Genomic DNA, 19318 nt, shown 5'->3' on the forward strand with positions numbered 1-19318 from the left:
ATTCTTATCGCTCGATCGTTTTTATCGGCCACAATGATCAACAAGCAAGAGCCAATATCGCCAGGAGGCAAGACCTATATAGACGGGTCGCAGTGAAGCCATAGCGGCCGCCGTGTTTGAGAGCACGAGCGTTTCGAAAAGCTGCACGCTTAGCTAATGCGATGTCAGTGCACGTTAAAGAACTACAGGTGGTCGAAATTTCCGGAACCCTCCACTACAGCGTACCTCGTCTGAGTTGCTTTGGGACGTTAAACCCCAATAAACCAAACCAAACCAGCTTAGCTAATCCGCTTATTAGCAAGATTTCCGCAGCCCATTCACAACTTTACTGCCACTTATTAGCAACCTGCTCCAACGTATAATGCGGACGCTACGCTGAGACCATCGTGGCGGCCGAATGGATTTTATTGGCGTCATTCCAAACCGGGATAGGGCTAGCGGCTGCAGCCACCTTGCACAGCAAATTGAACCACAGGATTAGTTACGATGTTCGTGCAAGATAGTACGCAAGAGAACTCCTTACCTAACATTTGTGCTATTCTGACTAATCATTGCGTCTAGAGAAGTCATGTGCTCAATTTTACAGCACTTTCCATAACTACAGTGCGACGAACGGGACATAGAAGAAAGCAACACGCAGAGACACAACAGAGCGCTGACTCACAACCAAAAATGTTACCTTGATTGTGAACGTTGACACGTGCCTGTTATACGCTATTTTTTTTTGCTTCTCACGCACAACTTGTGTGCACTGCTTTCCATTTCTGATACACACTCCGGATGGTCAGCCAATAAATATTTCAGTTGTGAGTCAGCGCTGTGTTGTGTCCCTGCGCGTTCCTTTCTTCTGTGTCCCGTTCATCGCGCTGTACTTAAAGAATACCGTCCCCAACTCGTCCAACAACTTACCTTGTCGAATGCACTTTCACAATGAGCACGAAATCAACACACAAGAAAGCAGCAAATGCAAGGATTGGCAACTCGTCAGGAGCACTGAATATTTTGTTGAAGCACACACTCTTAATCCTGGTCATGGGATGAGAAAAACACTTCTGACGTGTCTTGTTTCATGAAAAACTGCAGCATCGGAAAAAAACGTCCTTTGCGTGTTTAGAACACGTGTCGTTAGATGAACTGGCAACGAACTGAGTCAAATATATAGTCATATTGAAAAAAAAAGGCACAAAAATCATGAACACTTCAAAAGTTTCCTTCCAGCTATGCAATCAAACTTTATACATGCAATATTGACCAACATCGATCTATAATGTAAGCACGATACGATGGCGCTGCTCTCTCCGGAAGGGGGTTTACAGCCGCGGGTACGGCCTATATGAATGTAGGTGAAGAAAAGTTTATAAAATATAGTTTTTTGATCTCACAGTGCACCAACGAGGTCGTCGCTGCGCTAACAAAATCCGAGCACATACAGCAGAGTGTGAAAGTATATACAGCGTCATTTCAAAGCCGGTGTAAATTTAAGACATCCCAATATATGTGTGCGAGGTTTCCACTAGGCGGGAGTACTGGACGATAGCGCGGCCCATAGAAATATATGTAAACAATACTTCCCTTTTTTTTATTTCAAAGCGAGCCTATGAAGGCGGTCTTTCGTTAAAAGCTGGCGAGTACTTTTAAAAAAGAGCCCGATAAAGTATTCGACGTCACTTCGAACCCGATCTCTCTTTAACGCGTCAGAAAAATGTGCACTGTGGTGCCGTACATACCTCCCATGGTTAGGCGCTCAAAAGGGTTGGCGTTTATCCGAATCGGACGGGCTTCTCGTGTAGTCCGACATGCTGCAGCGTGCGCTATATTTTCTCGTAAATACTGTGGTTCTAACCAGGCAGCCTAGACAGCTCTGCATGGAAGGCAGTTCTCGAATGTCGTGATAAGCGAACCGTGCACCGTAGCAGACGAAGGCCCCCTCCAGTAGGGTGGCCCGATGCCCGCGCGGCGCTGGCCCGACGAGACAAGCTAGCCGGATGGATGGATGAATAGAGCGCCCCCTTTGAAACGGGGTGATAGCAATTGCCGCCATGCTCATTCCTTTGGGGTACGCTAGCGCCCACTATGTTCGTAAACACCGTGTTGGGAGTCTATCGGCGTCACGTGCAATGCCATCTGTACGCAAAAGAACACCTCCCACCGGCCGCGCAGGGAAGTGGCAGTAACAACCGTACACGCGTCCCCGTGTCCGTAGAAGTAATACAATTGTATACATCTACCATAACAGAACACTCGGCGACGTCTCAACTCCGGTATCACGGCATCACTTTCCGACCAATAAGAATGGAGCACGGCGTATCCATGAGCTGGTCAGTGGAGAACGCACCATTCGTGGCGGTATGATCCCCGTGGCGCTCAATTCGAATTATAATAACGATGATGTCCTTGCGATAACGATGACGATTCAGATGACCCTGGGAGCAGGCATTTTTGGCGGGAGGCAAAGTGGAGAGGCGCAGTGGAGAGTGGTACAGCTATCGCCCTCGAGGGCCACACCCAGTGGGTCACAATACAGCGGAGGGGTGACGTCAGCTAATTCTGACTATACGTACATACCGCAAGCCGGCAACGGGCAATCAACTACACCGGAAATTGCGGGAAACCTCCCCGACAGCGATATCGTCATAAAAGCAATATACGGCAGCAGCCTCCGCTTGTGACGTACACGTATCGCGTTACGTGCGTCCCGCAAGCTTCATGACAGCGTAGAAGAGAAAGCGAAAAGGAAAAAAAAAAGAGTGCTGAGCGTATACGTCGTGCCGTTATGCGTCAAAACCGCTGCTGAATATATATATATATATATATATATATATATATATATATATATATATATATATATATATATATATATATATATATATATATATATATATATATATATATATATATATATATATATGCCCCCCCCCCCCCCCCCCCCCCCCCCGAAAGACGCGGGTTCGATCCCGGCCGCGACGATTGAATTTCTTTGGGGGAGAAATTCTAGAGGCCCGTGTACTGTGCGATGTCAGTGCACGTTAAAGAATCCCAGGTGGTCGAAATTTCCGGAGCCCTTCACTACGGCGTCCTTACCCTCATAGCCTGAGTCGCATTGGGACGTTAAACCCTCATAAACGTGATCGAATGATTGATTTTTATGTGCTAAAGCAACACAGCATTTTGGGGCTATAATGAACGCCTGGGGTAGCTCGTCCAAGTACACCTCTGATTATCAATTATCCAAATGCTCGTACTTACGTCGTAGTTAGTTTGCTCTCATTAATCTGAATTAAATAAGATAAACATTCTCTACGCGCACGGTCGCAGCAGACCTATTTTGATGCACGCCAAATGTGTAAAACGCCCGTGAATGCTGTTGGTTTAGGTTCCTATTAAGAGTGGCCAAAATTCATTCGAAGTCTTCTACTGACCACGGTGTACTGACGCAGTGCCTCATCGTCCACTGCGTTGCTTCAGCTTCAGTAAAAACACATAAACCATTTTAACCGTGCATATCCAGGAAGCGGCACAGCAAACGCGTCGGAGAAGGTACGCGCGGCGTGCCTCCGATAACAAGGAAATCCGAATTAAAAACATAAAAACAAACAAAAAAACGAAGGAGCCGGGAAACAAGCCAGTCGACAACAGCGCTTGGCTGTACGCGTTTTGCATCGCTCCTCGATCTCGCGAATTTAATATTCGCGCGCGGCCTTCAGCTATCGGGTATGCGGAGGGAAGGGGCAGACCTTCCGCCGCTCTCGTTCCGATATACACATGCCAGGCATTTCCGGCCCTTCGACGTGCCCGCGGCTCGGATGCCGCCCAAATGTCAAGCGCAAAACTTTGCCCTTTAAGTACACAAAACCGCAACGAACGAGGTTACACGGAGAGGGGAAAAACAAAATGCTAAACAGCGCCATCCTTGTTTTTTTTTTCTTTTTGTCGCCAAGATTGACAGGAGAGACAGAGGCGAAAGCCGAGGGGAGGGGGCGTGGCCGTCGCCAATGGAGCTGTCACACAGTGCTTGGAAAGGTCGCGCCGAGTGGTGGCAAAACACTGCGGTTGCTGTAGTGATTTGGTGCGAGGGGCAGGGGGATATACACGCGGGGAAAAAAAATGTACCTGAATAAGAACAACTCTCCCGACAGCGCGATTTCCCGCGTGCGTTTGTCACAGCATGAGCCTGAAGACCGGCATTCGACGACAGAAACATTGTTCCTGAGATGCAGCTTTCAACCGCCTACACTAGGCAACGTATAAAGGGATATAAAGGACAAATTTAAGCTGACCTTGACTCGAGGACTACCACTTTCTAATAACGAATATGGCTATAGTTTCGCTGAAAACGGACCTTCTACGATTTAGGTCCAATAAGTTGCAGTTTATATCAAGGCCATTGCAGACGTTTCACCAATAAACCGATATTGCGAAAAAACAAAAACAAAACTACAGGTGCCGCTACCACCGGCTGCTTCCGCAAGTACGCCGCGGTGACGTCAGGTGAGATTCTTCGTTGAAGAGAACAAAGATGAAGGGAATTACGCGCCCCGAATACGTTCACGAGATTTTTGCAACGCTAGCGCAGTTTTATCGCGCAATTAAGGAACAGGAAAGCAAAAACTAAACGCGGAAAATTAAGAGAGGCATACCTACGACCCTCGACGTTAGGAGTTTGAATCAGAGAGGGCGAAAAGAAAAAAAAAAACATGTTTCTCCGCAGTGAGAGCGCCTTCTGCAGCCGAACAGCCGTCAATGCAGTCAATAAAAGCGTACCTATAAAGTTTCGCTGAGGACTGACAGTGTCCTTTTATGCTGACAGGTGGCCATAGAAATTATTTCGCGCCTGAGTCAAGTGCTTTACCGCGGTCGTTCACAACCGCAATTCCCGAAACTTAACGACAGCACCCGCGATAGCAGCGCTAATTTGTATAGCTTAATACGTTCTCGCTATCGTGTAGAATGCTTGACGATGACACCTGCAGAAAGGCGACCTCTGTATAGACTCTACGTTTCACGTAGTTTCCTCATGGAGTTAAATCTGTGTATTTCTAACGAAATCGGCAACTTCAGCTAACGTACTTTTCTACCCATATTCCGACACACTCTCTCACCCCTCTCCCTGATGAACGACCAGGTTTCACGACACCAAAACAACAACAAACAACAACGACAATAATGTTAAAACAATAACAACACCGCCCTTCCCACATTCACCCATTTTGTTCGCACCACATTTCTCCCTACGCGCTTGCATTCCAGCGCTGCTTGCAAGCCCTGCGGCGAAGCAACGCTCGCCGAGGGACGCCGTGCAGGCGAAGTCTATAATCGCGAACACAGCGATCAGTCGAGTTACTTCAGTTCGTCGCCTATTGTTATCATTACTGTTCATTAAAAGTTATTTTATCCTGTTCTAAGATGATTGTTAGCGTTATTTTTCTTGACCTCGACTGTTTGTTCTTATTGTATACGGTGAGCTTCGTCGCAATTTTATTATTGTACACTGCCCTTCCCCACTGAAACGTACTCTGTACCCTGAGGGCGTAATAAATAAATAAATAAATAAATAGAAACCCTTACAAAGGATTAACGGTATGCTGGCAGACACGCGTACGAGTGATGGGCAGTGAAAAGCTGTATAGTATACCTATCAGTGGATAGCCGTGTTACAAACAACAAAACGCAGGCATACATACTTCTCTGCCGCGCCCGTTTCGCCCATCATCCGTGGCTTCTTGCGTCCGCAGGACGCAACAAGCGTAATCGTGTCACGCATGAGGGGAAAAGTATTTATTATTGAGCACGGGAGACGTCGCCTACCAGCTCATAGAGGCAGCTGCTCTGCTTCTCAAACCGGCTCGGTCTAGCAATCGCTAAATCAGTCATGTTTCATGGTGCAGCAGTCGAAAACTGCCTCAAGTAGTCCTGAAAATCCCGGTCTCTGGCTCTTTTCCCCAGCACCTGTTTGGGAAACCCAGCATACTAGAAAAGAAGAAAAACGGGAACATTCAGGTTCTCATAATTCCCTGAATACAGACAAAGATTTCCCTTTTGCCAAATTGTACTTCTAAAATTCCCTGAAAAAAAAAATGGGGGCCAATTATCCGAATGGAACTAAAGTGCGCTAACTGCCACTCCAGCACACTAGTGGGCAGAATAAGGTTTGGTTTGGTTTATGGGGGTTTAACGTCCCGAAGCGACTCAGGCTATGAGGGACGCCGCAGTGAAGGGCTCCGGAAATTTCGACCACCTGGGGTTCTTTGACGTGCACTGACATCGCACAGTACACGGGCCTCTAGGATTTAGCCTCCATCGAAATTAGACCGCCGCGGCCGGGATCGAACCCGCGTCTTTCGGGTTAGCAGCAGAGCGCCATAACCACTGAGCCACGGTGGCGGCTCAGCAGAATAAGGGGCAGGCGAGTCGTGCGCGCGTATGCGCGCCGGAGCAAGAAACATACAGGGTGCTTTGCCACAAGACTTCAAATAATTTTTAAAAGTACTCTTTTCAGTTAGAAGAGCGCTTTTTTCGGCATAGCACTGCCAGCGGTTTAATACAGCAGAACGCAGCTAAGAAATGCTAACTAGCAGGCTGGTTAACTAATAAAGAATAGTTAACTGTTTGACTTACTGTTAGACTATTTATTGAGAGGCGTGTAGCCCACCGTAAGTAGTATCCATGGCAGGTTTTAGAATTGCTAAAACCTTTCGCTTTTGAAACCCCGCGTCTTTCGGGTCAGCAGCCGAGCGCCATAACCACTGAGCCACCACGGCGGCATAGTTTTTCCGTACCTTAAAGGGTAACTGCACCATTTTCTGAGATTCCCGCTATATTTAAGGATCCAAATCTACATACGCTGCAGGTGAAGCATGCCAAGCTTTTTTTCGCTAGCATTTACAATGGCGATGTAACCGACGATTAAATTTCAGGCTTCTCCTTACACCACGCGAGGAGTGCGGAGAAGCTCGGCGTGACGTCACGGACGGTAGGATCTCAAATTTCGGTTGCCGTCAACCAAACCCTGCCATACGTCATTGGATGCTGCCAAACAACGTTAGGGGGCCTTTTTTTTTTTCCTTTTCCCCACCAGAGCAAGCGTTTGCGTGTTGCAAGTGTACCGGTACCGTCGATGACGTCATTACGCGGCCTCCACTTAGCGCTATGCGCTGCGGAGAAGCTTGAAGGCAATTGCGATTTTAATCGGCGATTACGTCAGCATTTCAGATGCAAGCCCAAAAGGACTTCGCATGCTTTACCTGCGAGTTTCGTCCCTTTAAGCTCGACGAATTCTAAAATCTCTGGAGTTACCCTTTAACCCTAATCTCAGTGAACAGCGTGCGAAGTAGAGAAGAACAGAAAACAAACAGGAAGCCAATTTTAGGAACTGATCGAGACTGGGCCAACAATAATTCTCGCACAGTCTTTTGTTTGTTTGCTTGTTTTTCTCGTACCCAGATGGACGACTCGAGAGGTAGCAGCCGTCTGAGCAAAGAAAAAAAAAAGGAGGCGAAAGAGGGCACCACTACCTTCCGTCTACAGCCTACAGGGCGAAAGCGAGCAACATGTAACCACGACCAGTACACAGAAGATACAGAGCTGCCCGTCCAGTCGCTGGCTGCTGCCAACAACCGGCAAATATACTCGGGCAAAGGCGAGCGGCTGCACGCCGGCGATCAGAGGGACAGAGAAGAATCGTAACGTTCCATCTCCAGAGCCTCCATTGACCAGCTTCCGAGCGGCACTACATTTCTTTCCCCAGTAACCCCGGCGGACAACCCCATCGCGGCACGCCTCGCTCGCTCAGACAAAGCGCAAGCAGACTCCTTCCGCCGGCGAGAGAAGCGCTGGGGCGCACAGACCACTGGTCGGCCCCGGCCGCCTCGCCGTTGGCCTGACACGCCGCTCTTTCACAGCCGCCGCGCGTGCTCTATTTTCCTCCACCCTCCCCTCGCTTCATACAGCGCGCTCGGCTATGCGCGCCAGCACCTCCCTCTTCGATCGGGTCAGGCCGAAGAAGAACATCAAAGGCCAGCGCGGACCCAGCTTTCTCAGCAAAACTCCCTTTCCTCCTCTTCCTTTCCCTACGTTTCCATCCTTTTATTTCCCGCCGCCCTTGGCTCCTTCTTCGATCTCTTCCACGAAAAAGAGTGACGTGTCCCTAACTCCTCGCGCGATTCCCTCTCCTTCCCTACTTTTCCCCGCCCGCCGCTCGCTGTTGTTGTCGCTGTCATTCCTTCTCTCCCCTCCTCCTTCCCCACTCACCCCTCTGTAGTACCGCGGGTGCTGTCATCCCGTCCACTGTCGCCCACCCGCTCTTGCCATCTCGAAATGGCTTTCATTTATCTCCTTTTTTTTCCTTTTTCTTCCCCATGCAGAATCGCGTCCGAAGGACGACGAAGATTAAGATGACGACGTATGCGGCGGTGGCTCGGGGCCCCCGCTGTCGTGTCTGCTCGCGCGCCGTCGACCGCCTCTCAGCGCTTATATATGCACGGGCAAAGGCGGCGGCACGCTCTCCCGCAATCAAGACCGGGTCACTCCTCCTGCCGTACATGTTCCCTTCTTTTTGAACGCGCAGGCTGGCAGCGAGCGCATATTAATGAAAGAAAAAAGAAAGTTTGGAAAGACGAACGAATGAAGGCGGATTGAAGCAACAAAACGAGCGTTGCTGGCTCAGGAGGGGGGGGACCGCCCCGAGGCGACCGCTTGACAACTTGTCCGGAGAGACAAAGTATAAACACGCACACTGGGAAGCGACGAACGAGAAGCGACGGGCGAGAGAAGGAAAAAAAAAAAAGAAAAACTAGGGAGCGAAGGCCGCGTAACACAAGCTGCGACGCGTGGCGCAAGCAATTAAGGTCAAGTGCACGCATGCAGCGGCAACAAAGAAGAGGACGTCGTGGGAGCGCGCGCGGAGCCCGCAGAGGTGTTGCGCCCCTTTCTCGAGCGCGTATTTTTCTTTCCCTCATCAAGTGCATGTTTCTCTTCTTTTGCAAGGACACGCGCGTCTTCTCGGCCCGGGTTTCCAGACGTCCGAGCTAAACGACAGCGCAGATTAGGCAAACCCAAGGCCGGGGAGTGATTCTGGAAAAAAATGGAAGTGCCCGTCACGTTGAAGGCCCAATATACCGCGCGGCGTGCATTGCGCCAGTTGCATGTAGTTATTAACTATCGCCACTTATTAATATAATAGCATTAGAGGCCCCATAGGCCCAAAATGCGCTGTCGGCCATAAAATTCGCCTACTGGCTGGAGGGAAGTGACGTCACCAGACCGAAGCATTTTCATTGGCTGGAGGAAGTGACGTCATCAGACCAAAGCATTTTCATTGGCTGAAGAAAAGTGACGTCACCAGACCGAAGCATTTTCATTGGCTGGGGGAAGTGACGTCACCAGACGGGAGCATTCCCATTGGCTAGAGGGAAGTGACATCACTTCTGGTAAATGCATCAACGGCTGCTAATGCTATTGCATTACCAACACTATAGAATCAGGTGTTTGTCTTTTTTTTTTCCATCGGCTTATATTGTTTCCAATGAAAGCCCTTCTTCCTTCGACCTTCATCAGTTGTGAACACAGCGACGGGACTTCGCCGACCCTGACCCCATTATTCTGACACCTTCTTCTTCCCTCTTCAGCCCATAACCAAACCTGACTGCTGAACCTGACTGCTGTATAGGTTCGCTCCTTAGTTTGCCACCTTAACCACGCCAATTATACACGGCAACGCTGAAGAAAACCTGCCTCTCATCCGACCCACGTGTCCCGGATGAGTAAGGAACACGGGTTGCGGGTAAAACGACCAGAAAAATAAGTTATAAACACCGCGCGATCGTGTGTAGCAGCCCTAGTCCAAAGAGAGAATGCAAGGAGCAGGTCTGGCACAACGCTCACGTTGTGACGTAAAACATCGACACACGGTTGCTAGCACGACAAACCCTATTACGCTAGGCACTTTATACTATAAGTGCTGCGTGCACTGGACACGCAATGTACGAGGTTCGGCGAAACTTTGGTGGTTTGTGAAAAGGAACTGTATCTCGCTTGCGGAGCCAATTTAAGTTGGAATTATTCGCCTAAGTGGTCACTTTGGACACTGATGTGCAAACTCATATGAAAATAGCAAGCTCAAAGAACACGTGCTCTGCGTGGAGGAAACTCTGGTACTCGTCACGTGGTGACACGCGAGTTGGCAACACGAACACAGACACCGCGCGATAGAGACCAAACAGCAGCCCGGGAGGACGAATGAAGCGCTTTAACTTTTGCTCCGCTCAACGAACACAGGTCGAAGTACGCAGAGCTCATGCCGACATCCACGCCGCACGCGACTTCGCCACACAGGACCGTCATATTATTACCACCTACCCCGCCCGCTGACTCGACGTCCTCGACCTCGTCCACATTATAACGCGTCCCTCGTCCCGCATACTTCTTTCTCGCTTCGTTTTAGGAACAGGACGGGAAAGGGGGCGCGAGAAGGGATTGTTCCGGGCCTTCCATCCTGTGCCATACCAATTTACAGCCTCGCCGCACGCATCGCCGCACGACTGCCACGGAAGAAGAAGAACGACGGCCCGCACACGGCTCCTCCGCCGCTGCCGCCAAACTCGCGCGCCGTCTCTTTTGTCCGCGACACCTCGCTCATCTCTCGCATCTCTCTCTCTCTCCACCCCCGAGGTTGCGCGAGAAGCTGTAACAATTCTCCGTTGGCCGGAACATAAAAAAAAAAAAAAAAACCGCTGAAACGCCTCGCTCCTCTCCCCAGCGCAACGTCAGCGTCCGGGCGGAAAACAAAACAGCAGCTGGGACGTCTCCGAGCGCAGGAATGCAGGCAGACGAGAGCCACGGACATAATAATGAACGACCACGACACGACGCGGAGAGAAGGTGGTAAAGAGAGAGGGTTAAAGGACGGTGCATACAGACAGGCGCGAGCTGACGAGCACGAAGAAACGGCGGCCGAGACCCAGCTCGGCCGGCAGTTGAGCAACGCGACATATAACGGGGCCTTCACCGAGGCAGACCCCGATTGCGAGAGAGCGTTTCTGTACTTTGTACTGCTTGTTTCCTCGTGAGTGCAGAGTACGAAGTAGAAAAGCCCTCTCTTGGGTGGAAAAAAAAAATAGCGCAACACAAAAACGTCCACAAGTGAGATAGACAGGAGAATGAGAAAATGAGAATGATAGCCCCAGCAAAAAGTTCTAATAAAACACCTCGACTGCCAATTTGTGTGGCACGCGCCACGAAGTCAGCGTTTAGCTGAGCTGTGTTCCAAGGGCGCGAACTGATGTGTGACCACCACGCTTTAACACGCTGCTGTTTGTTGGCTTCCATTACTCGACGAAAAGAAAAAAAGAAAAAACAATATAATTTTTTCCATTCCTTTTATCAAAGCTGCGGCGACTACAAACAGAACGAGCGCGCAACATTCACACAAAAGGCGCATGTAAGAAAACATCGCACTCGCAAAAGCAGTAAAACAGTTGGTTTGGATAGCGCTAAGCTAAATGACGCTATTGTTGGCTGGTTATTGCTCGGAGGCAGTTTGCCGGGAGCTGTTTCGGCGGGAATTTATTGTGGGGATTGTTGCTGAAACTCTATTGTCGGAAATCGTGTTCCGCTAACAGTCGCTACGTCGATAACTGGATTATATAACCCGCTGTTACCTCCGTCCGCCTTTCACTGCCGTACAGCGCAGGGAAATGTCATTTATGCGCGTTCGGCGACGCGCTCGCGAAACGCTAATAATGTCAGCAATTGACAGCAGCCATTAATGGACGGATGAAACTAAGCGATGCCATTCAGCGATTCGCCCGTTCACGGCATACCAGTGGGAAAGGGGAATTTATGCACCAGCTCAAGAGAGCCCAAGTTTATCTCGTTCCCGGTTAGGGGAGCACGAAGGGTGTCACACTCTTTTTAACCATAGGTGAATACAGCATGCAAACTCTGCCGCAATAGACGGAGTAAAAACGCGGTTGGAAAAAGTGGTAACACGCTTGTTCACTCCGGCCGTACCCCGTACAGGCGTAATTGCACTGCGTAGTCGCGTTTACATGAATGCGACAGAAGTCGACTCGAGTCCCCTTTTTGTGGGGAAGAGCAAAAACAACAGGAAGACGCGCCTTTTCTTCTCAGAATCCGCTCTTTCTCTCGAAAAGTGGACTCAAGACGCATTCGGTCGCATTCCTGTAAACGCTGGCTTATTGTAATGCAGCGGCTGTCTGGTTGTTACTGATGCTGTAGTGCCGTGATTGCTGAAGCTGTAATACAGCTGCACATGCTGCCGTTGATGACGTAGCTGTGCTGTTCATTTCAGGGCGGTGCCGCTGCTGTTGGCGGTGCAGGTTTCCTCCTGTACGCTTAATCCGAAAAACGAGCAAAAAAAAAAAAGAAAAATACCGGAGGCGATAGCGGCCTGGCGGTATGCAGCCAACAAGCCGCGTAGCCGACCAATCCAACGGGCTGAGATGCAGGTCACGACGGCGATCTCCAGTATACAATGGCGGAAAGATAACCCCGCTGGAAGTATGCGCCATACGCATGCATACTGTAGCGATAAGCCGGAAAAAAATCTCGAAGGCTGCCGACGGCTATGGCCGACGGCACACAAGTGCATAAGCATGTATACAATATAGGCGCACGTATATATATGCACAGACTATTCGGCCCGCTCAATAATGCAGGGAGAAACCACGAACACGGGTCCGCGACCCCTCCCCCGTTTTTGCGTCACACGACGGACGTACCACGGCGCGTGCCATATGATCAACGCGACGCCGACACGACGGTGACAGCGACGACGTCGATGGACTCTTCCCTGCGGCGAAACTCATTTTCCTTAAAATCGCGGCCCCTCTGACACGCGCACTGCTCTATTCTGTGCCTTTCTTTTTGTTTGTTTCCTTTCAAGGGTTCCTAATAACACTGAAATTCAGACGCTGGGCCAACCCATCTTTATTATTGCATCACGTCGTAATTCTGAAAGACTGCTTCTCCGCCGGGTTCACACGTGCATACGCAACCCTCGACGTCACACGAAGACACATATAATCTCAAAAGGAGAACAGGGGTAGGTGGTGGCAGCACGAAGGCGCTCTTATGCGCGTGGTGATTACGGCTATACGGGCACACCTATACCGACAGACAACGGATGAGTTTGTGAGCCTGCATGGCGCTGAGTCCCTGCAGGGGACGCAAGCTAGAATACAGGACCAGGGATGAAGAATCACTATTCCGACAGGCACAAACGAGAACCCTGCACTCGCTACTCACACACCATACAAAGTATGCTGTTCTTCATACACGTAAATTTTGCAATGAAGTACACTCCTGCTTGCATATTTGATGAGATTGTGCAGAAACAAGAATGCTCACTGCCAAAAAAATCATGGAATAGAAATCCCTTTGCGTCTTCGGACCGCGTGACTGCCTGTAGCCACAACATTAACAGAGCAGCTAATTCTAGTCAAATGTGCAAAATAAGCGCTGCATTTGCATCAAGGCTATATAAGATGTACAGATCTACGATAACGCCTCAACTATCTAATAAAGTTACTTTTTTCAACGAAAGTCTTGTGGACATTCAATGCGATTGTATTAGAATTCACGTCAGGAACAAAATCCGCCGTCCGGTGCCACGAAATCTGCTGACTGGTTGAGAGATGTCACGTGACCTTGTGACGCCATTACAACCTGCTTACCAGATGGTGAGTAACCTAGTTTAGAGAGAAAACTCTAGATATAAGCCTGTACGTCAGGAGCAACCCGGGTCTGTCCGGTGTCACGAAATTCGCTTTTTGGTCAAAAGAGGTGCTTGATCTCAACAAAGGGTAAAAAAAAACGAAATAAAAAACCTAAAAAGAAAATGTTATATGCAAAGTCGGTGCGTCATAGCATAGCGGATACCTGCTACTGCAGCCAGCAGTCTGAACATGACGGGTGACAACTGCAGAGAAAGTGACGTAAACATGCACATAAACTGCTAAGAGACTGAGCTCTGTAAATGTGAAGTATAATACTATCCCATTCCAGTCTTACGGTGACTTAATTAAGCGTCCCCATATTTTTTTTAAAACGTATTTTGCTAATACATAACCGACGCATTGCGAATATTTACTTCCTTGACTGACATCTGCTCCATCTTGTGGGTTTCAGTTAAAGACGCTGGCTAGACAAGACACGTCAAGTGCATAGCAAACGGGACAGAAGGCCGGTCTGCACGGAGCTGTCAGCGGCGGCCTCGGCCGCCGGTTCCGCTGGGCCGTCATGTCTAGAAAAAGGACGCACGACGCGACGCGGCAGCAAAAAGGAAGGAAGAAGCGTCGCAAAAGAAAAGACCGCGCGCACATGTGTTTGACACATGCTACCATCTTTGTTCGGGCTTGTAAAACGAAATGCGGGGCGAGGCAGTCGACGAACGACAACAAACGAACGGCGCACGCATATGAGACGTTTCCCAGCGTTTACGCGCTACCGCGGCTCAGGCCCAATAGTTTGAGGATGGAGGTGGTAGTAGTAGCAGTGGTTTTAATAACACGTGATAAATGGAAGGAAAAGATTTTTGCTAGCCCCGGCATCTGTGAGGATGGAGGTTCGATGCCCACCTTCCCGGCAGAATATTCACAGAGGGAGAACCTCCGTGACGAGATTTCACGCTTAGATAACCTCAGGCAGGATTTCAGGATTGTCCAACGTTGGAAAGCTCCGTCCTCACTTGAAGTGTAGCCAACCGAGCACTATGACTGGTTAACCTTACAGAGTGTAGTTGAGTCTAATTGGAGTAGACTCTCCGCACTACTAATGTATTGCAGCCAGCCAGCCTGCCAGTTTCTTCTCTCTTTCCCTATAAGAAATTGGTGACAAGATCCCTTCTTTGCTTAAAACGGATCGACCCGCCGGCTCTCACAGGGCGCGGATAACCTGTTCAAGCACACAATTTTTTTTTTCTCCGCTCATTCGCTTGAGAACTGCTGGCGTGCAAAAAAAGAGGTTAGACTAGCTGACAAAGTGATCGAATTCTGCAAGAGGCAAGTGGCCAGGTTATTAAAAGTTATGACCTGCGGACCTGTTTCGCATTAAATTAGGAGCGCAAGGTGAACGCACGACCCGAATACTACGGGAGGTGACAGGCTTAAGGTAGAGGAGGGATCTCTGTGCACTAGGCGAATACTAGCAGTGGGAAACTTTACACCGGCTGTCAATCTATGGCGCATCAACAGCGAAGCAAGCTTCCGAACGGAGCCGATCACAGGGCCGTCGCCCGCAGGATTCTTCACGGCTGCCGTAGTCCACCGGGGAATGAATGTCGATGGGCTATCTTTTCGGGCCCCAAATTCAACACGAGCGGAGGAAGTCGCAATAGCTCTCGCTGCCGCCGATCCAAAATCGAAAACGGTTATTACAGACTCTCGCCGAGCCTGTGAACATTATCTTGCAGGCGAAATATCACCTCTGGCCTCGCAAATTCTAAGACACGCTCTCGCCGATCCAACTCGCACAAAAGTGATCTGGGCTCCTGGCCACCAGGGTCTACGAGGCAATGAGGCCGCTGATGCGGCCGCCCGAGCGCTCACACACCGGGCTCCTCATCCTAGCTCTCATGGCTCAGAAGCTCATAAACCGCTTCTGCGGTTCCGCGAAATCCTAATTTATTATTGCGACAGCCACCGTCTCTACCCGGCACCTGCCAAGGGGCTGAGTAAGGCGGAGGAGCGAACTCTGCGGCGCCTGCAGACAGGAACCCTTCTCTGTCCTGCAATAGCAAAACACTTCGATCCGAACACAGATGGGCGCTGCCCGCACTGTGGAGAGATCTGCGATATCTTTCACATGGTGTGGGCATGTACTCAGAATCCTCACCTTCCCCCCTCCCCCACCCCCACCCGAGAGGCATGGGAGACTGCCCTCCTCAACTGCTCCACACTGGAGTCCCAAAGGGCTCTGGTCAAGCGGGCGCGAGACGGGGCCTCGTCATGCGGTGTCCCGGACTAAGGATACCAACCATGCAGCAGGGTTATTTATTTATTTTTTTTTAACCCTCAAGCTCTCTTGATTAAAGTTTTTCACCACCACCACCTACCTGACATGCCCGACTGATGTCACTTGACGGGCGCCGTGATGTAGGGAGGCTACAGTAACGGTCACGTCGCTTCTCACGGCACCGATAAGATTGGACGGGACGTTACATGCACTGCTAGTCGAGGCTAACGTGCCGGCCAAATAACCGATTTCGGGCTGTTCGCGGCAATGCAAACAAGCACAGATCAAACGCGAACTGTGAAAAAGAAAAGCCGACCACATGAGACAGAGTGCGTCATGTCGTCGCGGTAGTATATACGGACAGCGTGACGTCACGAGGGCAGCAAGGTATTCGCAGTATGGGTTTGTATAACTGTCCTTGGTATACAGCGCCAAACGCCGCGCGCCTTATAGCTCAAAAAAGAAAAAAAATCTAAGAAACCAGGCGCTAGACTAAACTTGCGTCTCGATTGTCCTCTCGATACGGCGGCTATCGCGTTGAGTACCTCACCGGAGTCACGAACATAAAGGTCCTTCACGGCTACGTTCGCCTATGAGTCAATCTAGAGCCGTATAGGGGCATCGGCACTGACACCTTGCATTATTCCCAGCTATCACGCAGTTCCGCAAGCTGAACTGCGCCCGAGTATTTTTCATTCCTTCACCTTAAAAACACGCAGACCTGAGTACCCTTGTCTAGAGGGTACCCGAGCGGTGTGCTGCGGAGCAGGTTAAGCGAAATCTTGACAGCTGCTGTTCTATAGAGGTGAGGTGCTTGATTCTGCGCAGTGTCGATTTTGCTGCCTTCGGGTGCAAGTATTATCTGTGAAACTCATAATCTGCCTTAAAAATTTTGCGCTTTTTTTTTCTTCCGCACAACACAGCTCCAGAGAACCAGACAAGTCTGCCCACCTCTGTACACTCTTTTCCTCGAGCACCCGCACAGCGAAACTTCAACTGCAGGGCGCCTCAGGGAGCGAGTCGCGGCATCAAACCTCCACAGCGGAGCCGCGACTCGACGAGTGAGCTGCAATATTTAGTGCGTGCGCGGACACCGCGTAGCACTAAAATACCTCGGGTCCCGCCGCTTCCCTGCATGGGGAAAAAAAAAAAAATCCTCTCCGTGCAGGGCGACTTATGCCGATTGCATCTGCCGAGAGTGAAAAAGCGAGAGTGCCTTAATTAGAGCTCTCTACAATGGTGCTGGCTCATGGCTGGGCACGCGACCCGCTTAGGGGCACGCAGAGCTGGGCCGGAGACTTGTTTGACCACTCGGCGAAGCGGTTGCAGCCTGCCCTGTGCGCGCGCGTAAATATATACGAAACGCTCTTATCGGTCCTACTCACGCGCGCCGCTGCTGCAGCGAGATTCCGCGAGGATTCTCCTCCACCTGAGAAGCTCACTCACGCCCTCTCTCTCTCGCTGCCCGGGTCTACTGACCCCCGCGGCGAGCGAGATGAACAACAGCAGGCTGAAGAAAGTCCGCGTCACAGCACACAAAGGTGGCAACGTTCCAACTGTGACTGCCATCGCGCACAGCAGGCAGGCGGGAATCGCGGCGTTCGAAGGCGAGACGAGAAATTAAAGAAAGGTGCAGGGTTTCCTTTACGGACTCTTCACGTCGCACGAAATGAGCAGCAGACAATGCATCGCCTCCGGCGGAGACCGAATGCGCGACCAATTTCGAATTCAGTGCGGCTTTCGAGTCCGGAGCTCTATCACCCGGCGCACAGCATAAGATGTTCAACACAATGGCGAGTAGGGCGAGCTGGGGATAGAGATTTCATAGCGGGGATGTAGTACCAGCGGAGACAGTGTGAGGGGACAGAAGACATGCAAAACGTTACTCGCGTACTATGTAATCGCACTTGCACGAATGAATTAGCACAGCGGTGTATGGCAGTGAGAATTCGAGCTTCGACTGCGTTGCATGGCCATGTACACAATGTGCAACCCGCTCGAAGCTCAAGTTCTCATTGCCACATGTAACGCCGCCCATCATCTTTCCCACATCCTTTCCCTTCATTCTGGAGTAACTGCCTGTGTTCGGGCTCGGCGGATCATTACTGACGTCTGTCCCATAAGGATGGTTTCCCCCTTGCTTGAGCTTGTTAAACAACAAGTCTCCTGGGCGTTTCATCCCTCGTTCTTTTTTTCTGAGCTCTAATTGGATTAAGAGTTAAAAAGGGACATGTTAAAAGGCAGGCTGCAGGAGAACAGAACAGAGCTGCATTTGAAGCCTCTAGTCTGTGCTGTTGGCCGCCACGCTGGGAGCTGGGTGAGAATGTGGATCAAAGAAAAGCCGACAAGTGAGGGGAAGTGGAAGAGAGGGAGGAGACATGACGCGGACACAAGAAGCGAGTAAACCCACTCTTGCCGGATACGGTTCGGCTGTCACATCCTGGCGCCAGATCATCATGCGGTATCTTAGCCTCAGTGCAAGCACATACATGACGATGTGGACAGAGTATGAAGGCTAATACATACCGCAGTCTAGGATAATTCAAAGGAGTGTTCGATAAAAAAGTAACTTCACGACCAACGATAACGCGCAAGCTACTCTGTCCCGGGACCTTATCATGCCCAGAAAGAATTCGTCCGGAACTGACTCATTCGCCTCTACAATAAACACTCGCGGGAGCAAATTTCAGCACACGTACTGACATCCGAGGGTCTCAAGACCAGCACTGCCGATATGCCACTCGAACTCGGCGAATCACGTACTGTGGCGCGCTTCCACGACAGTTATGGCGCGAAATTTTGCTTCGTTCAGCAAGACGTCTTCGCGACGAGAAACGTTCAGATAAGCCGCAGACATATCAGTCGCTGCTTGAAAGGCGACAAGAACAGGCGACGGCAAATAGATTTTCGTGTTTCACAGAAGTGCGTTCAAATTGCGTGGCGCGGGCACGGTGGCCAGTACTATTATAGTGCTAACAAGACTACGAGACCCACGAGTGTGACGAAACAAAAGTCACGCATAAGGCTACTTTTTATGAAACAAATGTAAAGTGCATTCAGCGATTTGTGAGCGGTACATACGTTCATAAAAGAAGTGAAAGTAAAAGCGGACGTTTGGCCCCACACGACTACCTTGCCTGGCAAATCGACTATTACGAAATCTTTCGTACGAATCGGGCGTACGTTTCTTCGCGATCCTGAGCTATTTGGGCAATTCTGGTTGGGGCAATCCGCGTTCTTAGCAACTTGTTACTTTTGAAGATGCGTATCGACCCAAACACTACTGTGTGTCCCAGCTAGCTACGTCATTCGATCAGGCTGACATCCGGTGCTAAGTGAAGCGATCAGT

At 50.2% G+C, this 19318-nt stretch overlaps 1 protein-coding gene across 2 annotated transcripts in view; it reads right to left on the reverse strand.

Annotated features, from left to right (window-relative positions):
- The window catches only part of ATP8B (ATPase phospholipid transporting 8B), a 122489-nt gene that overhangs the window by 101097 nt on the left and 2074 nt on the right, over positions 1 to 19318 (reverse strand). The window lies entirely within an intron of this gene.

The sequence above is a fragment of the Amblyomma mixtum genome, chromosome 5, assembly GCF_055824585.1.
Source record: "Amblyomma mixtum isolate Tamu chromosome 5, ASM5582458v1, whole genome shotgun sequence".
In the NCBI taxonomy this organism is placed as follows: Eukaryota; Metazoa; Arthropoda; class Arachnida; order Ixodida; family Ixodidae; genus Amblyomma; species Amblyomma mixtum.